This window comes from Alexandromys fortis, unplaced genomic scaffold, assembly GCF_014885135.2.
Source record: "Alexandromys fortis isolate MF-2015 unplaced genomic scaffold, M_Fortis_MF-2015_v1.1 scaffold_64, whole genome shotgun sequence".
In the NCBI taxonomy this organism is placed as follows: Eukaryota; Metazoa; Chordata; class Mammalia; order Rodentia; family Cricetidae; genus Alexandromys; species Alexandromys fortis.
Genome location: NW_026067976.1, coordinates 5,696,975 through 5,703,770, shown reverse-complemented (window position 1 = coordinate 5,703,770; position 6,796 = coordinate 5,696,975). Strand labels below are relative to the sequence as shown.

At 43.6% G+C, this 6,796-nt stretch overlaps 1 non-coding gene across 1 annotated transcript; it reads right to left on the bottom strand.

Annotated features, from left to right (window-relative positions):
- Positions 1-2,493: 2,493 nt before the first annotated feature.
- LOC126510772 (U1 spliceosomal RNA) lies at positions 2,494-2,657 on the bottom strand. The gene has a single exon (XR_007594492.1). It is a non-coding gene; the product is annotated as a U1 spliceosomal RNA (small nuclear RNA).
- Between the last annotated feature and the right edge of the window lie 4,139 nt (positions 2,658-6,796).

Sequence of the window (6,796 nt, the reverse complement as noted above, 5' to 3'; positions counted from 1 at the left end):
GATTCTGCCGTGTATTGATCAAGCCCCATTTGCCCGTGAACCTCATCATCAGCTCCTGCTTAAGCCCACACTTCCCGAGTAATTGACTCTCGCATATTGATTAAGATGTTGATGTGTCCCAGAATTTCTTGGTGGTGATGCAGGCACGCCTCCCGGCAGGCTGGCTTGGCAAGGCTCTCACTGTAAGGCTGTCACCGCTTGCTCCTTAATGGATAAAGCTGTCATCCGAGAGCTGGAATGTCTTGCAGGCACAAAGACGAAAGTAACTGTTCAATAATGTATGGGACATGGAAAAAACTTTACCCAACAACTCGAATTGATTGCTGTAAGTGTTTTGACTGCATTTGCCTGCTTTGCATAAAGTCAGCGACTTTGGCTGGCCCGATGTTCACATACAGCCATTTCTCAGCCTCTTTTAGAGTAAGTGTCAAGAGACGGGTGGCTGCCAGGAAGCATCTGTCTGGGGGCAAGGAGGAGGTGGTGGGGTGGGGAGCAGGTGGGCACCACTGACACCTCTCTGGGGATCTCTGAGTGATCCCTGTTCTTTAAAGCAGTGGGTTCCTGGCAGTTCGATGGCTTCTTGCTAGAATGGCATCTTGGGTGAGTTTGGGGAATCACTGGGTGTGGAATTCCTGGAGCTCTATGACCTCACTTGCTTTAGGCCCTCCTCTCCCTCTCTCCGAGTTAGGCTGATACCTCACAGAGAGCCTGTCAATCAGAGCTGGAGTGGGGCGGGGGCATTGGAGCACAGCATCTACATACACCAGCTTGGTAAACAGCGCACTCTCATTTCCACTCATTATTATCTGGTACTGGTTAAGCGTGTGCTGAGGGTCGCACGGGTTCCAGAAAGGGTGAAAGGTTTCTCTCTGTCCTCTTCCTTTCTGACCCGGAAGAAGAGGAACATATCAAGGCAGCCTGCTTATATGCTCCATCTTTTCTGCCCAGCCCAGTCTTTTAAAAACATAACAAGGTCCTTTGAACACAGCCCTGTTTTATCGCAGGCTCTTTATTGAACTTCTAATCAGCACAAGCAGCTGACAAAATAGGAGATTGCAGATTCGGCTGAGCGTTATGTATCCTCCTCCTCGTGAGTCTAAAAAAAATCATAACATTAAAGGAAGAGAAAATAAACAGGCCCCTTCAAAAAAACAAACGAATCCCACCAAACCAAGGAAATCCTCTCACACCCAGAGGAAAGCCTGCCGCGTGCCTTGCAGACTGCAGCTTGGTCTTTGGAGCCTCTTGGAGGTCGTTTCCAAAAAAACAAATAGTCACCTCGTTTTTGTCACCCACTAGGAGTGAGGGCTAAGCTGCGGGCCCATGTCCAAGGATTCCTCCTTCATAGGCCCAGCCAACCACAGACATGTCTGGCCTCTTGCCTAAAAGGGAAGCGGGACGCAGTCCCTGTCCTGACCCTCTCTCTCGACCCTGCTCCCCATCCGATAGCTCTGGGTGTTGGTATATTGTCCTCGCTTGAGGCCTGCTTGACTCCGTCTTCCTTATTTACTTCTGTTATTCTTGAACAACAATAAAGGTGCGTGTGTGCGGGGCTCTACTTAGTCCTTAAGCGCTGCATGAGGAAGGAGGCACAAACTCCCCTTCTGTCTCACCTGAAACTCAAGGATCAGGGCCCTGGGGCAGCAGCCAATGGACAAGAACCCTGCCTATCACACCAAAACCACTTCTTCCTTTGCAAGAGGCCACTTTGGAGTCAAGGCCAAGGTTGAAGGTAGAGAATTCTGGGAAGGCTTTCTAAGTGCACTAGGGGAGTTTACCACGTAGATTCCTCTGAAGTGTGATGGATAGTTGCCCCTCAATCTTAGGGAAGAGTCATAAATTTAGTCAGAACTACAGTTTATTCTCATGAGTATCTGGCGGAATTGTCCTAGACCTTGGGTGACCAATAGTCAACTCCCCGTTTCGGGCTCAGGGCAATTACATTAAATGACTCGAAATAAGAATAGAAATGATTTCTTCTGAGGACTCTGTCAGTACCGCGTAAAAAAATCATTTGTATCTCATTATGGGACACAAGTGTGCCAGACGGTCCCCAAATGACATTGGATGCTGTTTCCACCACTGGTTATTTCAGGTAACAATCAGCAGGAAAAGATTGTAGCTGCCTGGGTGGTCACTTTTCCAGGGGCTGCTGGGATTGAATCTCCGTCCCCTCCTGTCTCTCATCTATGGCTGTGAAGGGAAATGAACCACTTTTGTACACAGCAAATCCTTTCCTCAGTTCTCCTTCCTTCCTACTCTCCATTTTGCCAGTTGAGTTTGAGAAAGTGAAGGTAAGAGTTACACTTTGGGGTGTTATTTACAGTAAGCATATGGGTGCCCTCTACAACCCAAATTGGGAAGGAGAAAATGAAAAGAAAGAAAGAAAGAAAGAAAGAAAGAAAGAAAGAAAGAAAGAAAACAAAGCCAAACAATGTAACTGTAGCATCTGTTTGCTTTTTCCTCTTTGTGATTCTATGCTTTTTTTGGGGGGTGGGGATGCAAACGCAGTCCCCCACTACCACAAACCATGCAGTTGAGTTTCCCAAATTTGAGGAAGTCGCAGGGGTCAGCACATCCTCTGAAGGGCAGTGGATAAGCCTGGGTCTGGGGAAGCCACCTTCGTGCTCATGGACGCTCCGGGGCCAGGTAAGTATTCTCTGTGTTGTCTCTGAGATGCTCCACACAGGGTCCCCAGGTGGACTATTCACAGTGTTCCCAACACTGTCTGTATCATAACCCGCACCATTCATTCCTGGTGAAAGAACTCTGCTCTGGGTTCACAGAGCGGACACGTTGGTGAGCTCAAGGTAGCAGGCAGGGTGCAGCCCAGGCAGGCAGGATGGGAAGCAGTTTCTGTTGATGGTGTGTGGCTGTGAGCCTTTCTGCCGCTTCGACTAAGACAGCGAGCAGTGCCTGTTTGATGTCTGGTCTTTGGGAAGGAGACCCAAGAGAACATGAGCTGGGCTTGTCTGAAAATCAAAGTCCAAATTAAAAATTTATTCCAGTGTTTGAAAAACTCCTGGCCAAAACCTTCATATGGAAAGAAAAAAAAAAAGGTACAAACTCTCTGGTTTCTTCAGCATCTCCAGTTGAGGACTAGAAGATTTATTTTTAAAAATAATCAACTAACAGCAAAGGGCAAATAGTTCTGTAAGCGGACCCAGGTCAGATAGCTTTGCTAAAGCTTCAAGGGAAGCTGTCTGTTTAACCACTTTGGGCAAGTGGGAAGCTACATGTAGTTTAGTAATCGGTTTTGAATCCTCTTCTCCTTGCCTGTTTGATCATTTGGTTCTTCTCTCAAACTGGAGGACAGAGAACAAGAAAAGGCTCCCATTATCCAGCCCCGCCCACTCCGCAGCCCCAACCACTCCGCAGCTTCGCCCACTCTGCAGCCCCGCCCTCACTGTGTTCAGCAGAAAGTCGTAGGGGAGGATTATTTTTTTTGTATAAAATGATATTTTATTTAGCTAATATACATTTAATATTTAAAATGTAAATACAAATTCCAATAAGATACAGATTCCTACTTTCCAACATATAGCCGATATGACTAAAAGATAGTCGTATAAGACCTCTAGTAAATAATAACATTAATTTTATCTTTATTACTATGGAGACTCAGTAAATAGAATTACATTGAGGAAGGATTTTATATTAGGATAAATACCATAATTTCTTAATATTAATATTTTCATAATGGGCTTAAAATATCAAGATATAAGAAGGAATCAAGTAAATAGTATAGATTCACTCAAAATATTATTTATTCTTAATTTTCCCTGTTTTGATCACTTTCTTAACTTTTAAAAAACATCATAGATCTATATGATTAGAAAATGTCCCCAATTCTGGTTTGACATTTTCCCATCCATATTCTGCATGTAATCTGTTTCTGACTATGTTGGTTATGACTGAGAACCGTATGAAGACAGAAGTGTATTTACTGCTCGAATTGGCTGTGTGAACTCCAGAGGACAGGGCCTAAAAATAAGACAGACTAAAGTCTCATGCTGATGCATTTATCTAAATATTGTTTATCAATAATACACCAGGAGTCAGATATCCAGGTAAGAACTTGAAAGATCAGAGTATCAACAAAGCAGCCACCAGTGACTTCCTGTCTCTTCCATAAAGACAGATCCTCTCTAAGACCCACCTTGCTATTTCTTCAGTCCTCCAAAACTTCTGTGGTTAATTTTGGTCAGCTAGTGGCTAGGTCTGTCCTCTGATTCAAAACAAACTTTACTATCAGAATGCAGTCAAAATATCACAAAACAACATCGTGCAATAGTCAACTTTATCCAGGGGATCAGGCAATTAATACTCAGAGGGCCGAGAGAGGTCTTCTAAGTAAAGGTTGTAGCTGAAAGTCTTTCCTCTGTCCATTCTGGTCCCAGTGGACCGGTTTTCTCCCACCTGCCAGTCCATAAGCCACTTATGAAATAATGATTTGGAGGCTTAATATTAACTATAGTTGTTTGGCCGATGACTCAGGCTTCTTATTGGCTAGCTCTACATATAAACTGACCCATTTCTAATAATCTGTGTATCACCACGTGCCCTGTGGCTTACCAATAATGCTCTGGGATCTTACTCTTCTGGTGGCTGCTGGGATCTCCTCAACTCCGTATTCTTTTTCCCTGTCTCTCTACATAGATTTCCTCCCTAGCTAGATTCTGTTCTTCCATAGGCCAAAGTAGCCTCTTTGTTACCAATGGTAAGAAAACATATTCACAGCATACCGAGGGAACCCCTCATCAAAAGGTATCACGAGTTCAAGCTGTGTGCAATCACAGGGACAAGCCACAGGTGGCAAACATGTTTTTCCATAGAGGCACACAAGGATAATTTAAACATTTAATTGAATAATATCAGCAATCAATAATGAGCAATCTGAAGTAAACTCACTTCTATCCACTCCAGCTGGGAGGAACACTAAACACACTCCAAGAACAATTCTGTCCTTAGAAGAATCTGCGATCGATCACAAGATCTGATCCTTTTTTCTTGGAGTTTTCTTACAAACTCTCAGAAATACCCTCAAACAGCTCCTTTCTTAGGGTGCCCCAAAAGTAGAGGAGTGGAAAGGCTCTACACATTGCTATTTTACTATCTCCTGATTAGAAAGCTCACTAATCAAGATTCTTTGTGAATTACTGCCTCTGGCTGTATCTATAGTATCGCTACTTAAATTGAGGACCCACAAATCTCTACCTATAGAGAAATCTTCAAGTTTGCCATACTGGTACACACCTATGATTTCAGCATTTGAAGCACAGAGGCAGGTAGATCACAAGTAGGCAGCCTGGTTTCACAAAGTAAGATCCTTCTCTCTCTCCTCTCTCTCTCTGTCTCTCTCTCTGTCTCTCTCTGTCTCTCTGTCTCTCTCTGTCTCTCTCTCTCTGTCTCTCTCTCTGTCTCTCTCTCTNGCACGCGGATGGAATGGAGTGGGGGGAGGGGGAGAGGAGTGGGAGAAGGGGGAGGGAAATGGGAGGCGGGGAGGAGGCGGAAATTTTTTCAATAAAAATAAAGAAAGAAAGAAAGAAAGAAAGAAAGAAAGAAAGAAAGAAAGGAAGGAAGGAAGGAAGGAAGGAAGGAAGGAAGGAAGAAAGAAAGAAGAAAGTGATCAAAACAGGCAAAATTAAGAATAAATATTTTGAGTGAATCTATTCTATTTAATTGATTCTTTATATCTTGATATTTGGGGAGGATTTTTTTAAAGCTGTCAGTTGGGGAGGAAAATAAAGATGGCAGACCAAACCACTCATTAGCACTGATGAAACTATGGACATTTTATTATACAGCAATGGGTTAAAGAAAAGAGTGAAAAATAAACAATAAAATTCAATCAGGCCATTAAGCAAATTATTTTAGGAAAAAAATAGAATTAACCCAATATGAGAGCCTTTTTAGTGAGGTGTTGGAGAGAAGAAACCAAGTCTAAGGGCAAAGCAACCAGAGGAAGGGGTGGGACCAAGACTCGTCCTTCACAATGAAAGCAGCGGGTAGAAAGGGAGAGTAGAGGAGCCTGGTCAACAGACAAAGCCAAGGGCAGTCAGCCCTGGCATGACTAAGGCGCAGCACTCTGCAGAACTGAACCCAGGCTCCCAGGTGAGTTTGCACAGGTCCTCTAGCACAAGAGCTTTGCTAGTCTAGTGTGTAAGCTTTACATTTTAAGTTTAACTTGGGTACAGTTTCCTACTTAGTTTATAGTTTGATAGACTTTGTGTGAACCCACTCACTTCTCCACCACTCTGATCTGGTCATGAGATAGGGCCCTCAATGCAGAGCTGTGTTCCCCAACCCCATTCTCCAGAAGAAGTCCCCCTTTAGATATCTCTCATCACTTGTTTTCTCTCCCCCACTTTTTTTTTTTGAAGGGCACTTAAGGTCATAAAATATTTTTATTGCGTCCTCCACTCATTTAATATTATATTTATATGATTTGTATTTATATTAGACAGGAAGAGGAAATTTGTTTATTCTCACTGATTTAGAACACTCCATGTCTCCATATGTAGTTTATAGAACTGTAGTGTAAATAGGCATTTACAGGCTTCCATCCAGTCTTTTGCTAGTAAAGAGGGCATTGCTATGAACATTCTTGTGTATATCTTTTGCTGTCTGTACGCATTTCTGTGGTTCTGTTCCTAGGGCAATGGCTGAGTCATATGGTGTACATATGTTAGCTTCAGTACACACCACAGAGTCTCTCTCAAAGCTGATGCACCTGGCAACCTTCACACTAACTGTGAGGGCTCCCTGCTGTCCACATCCTCAGTATTGTCAATTT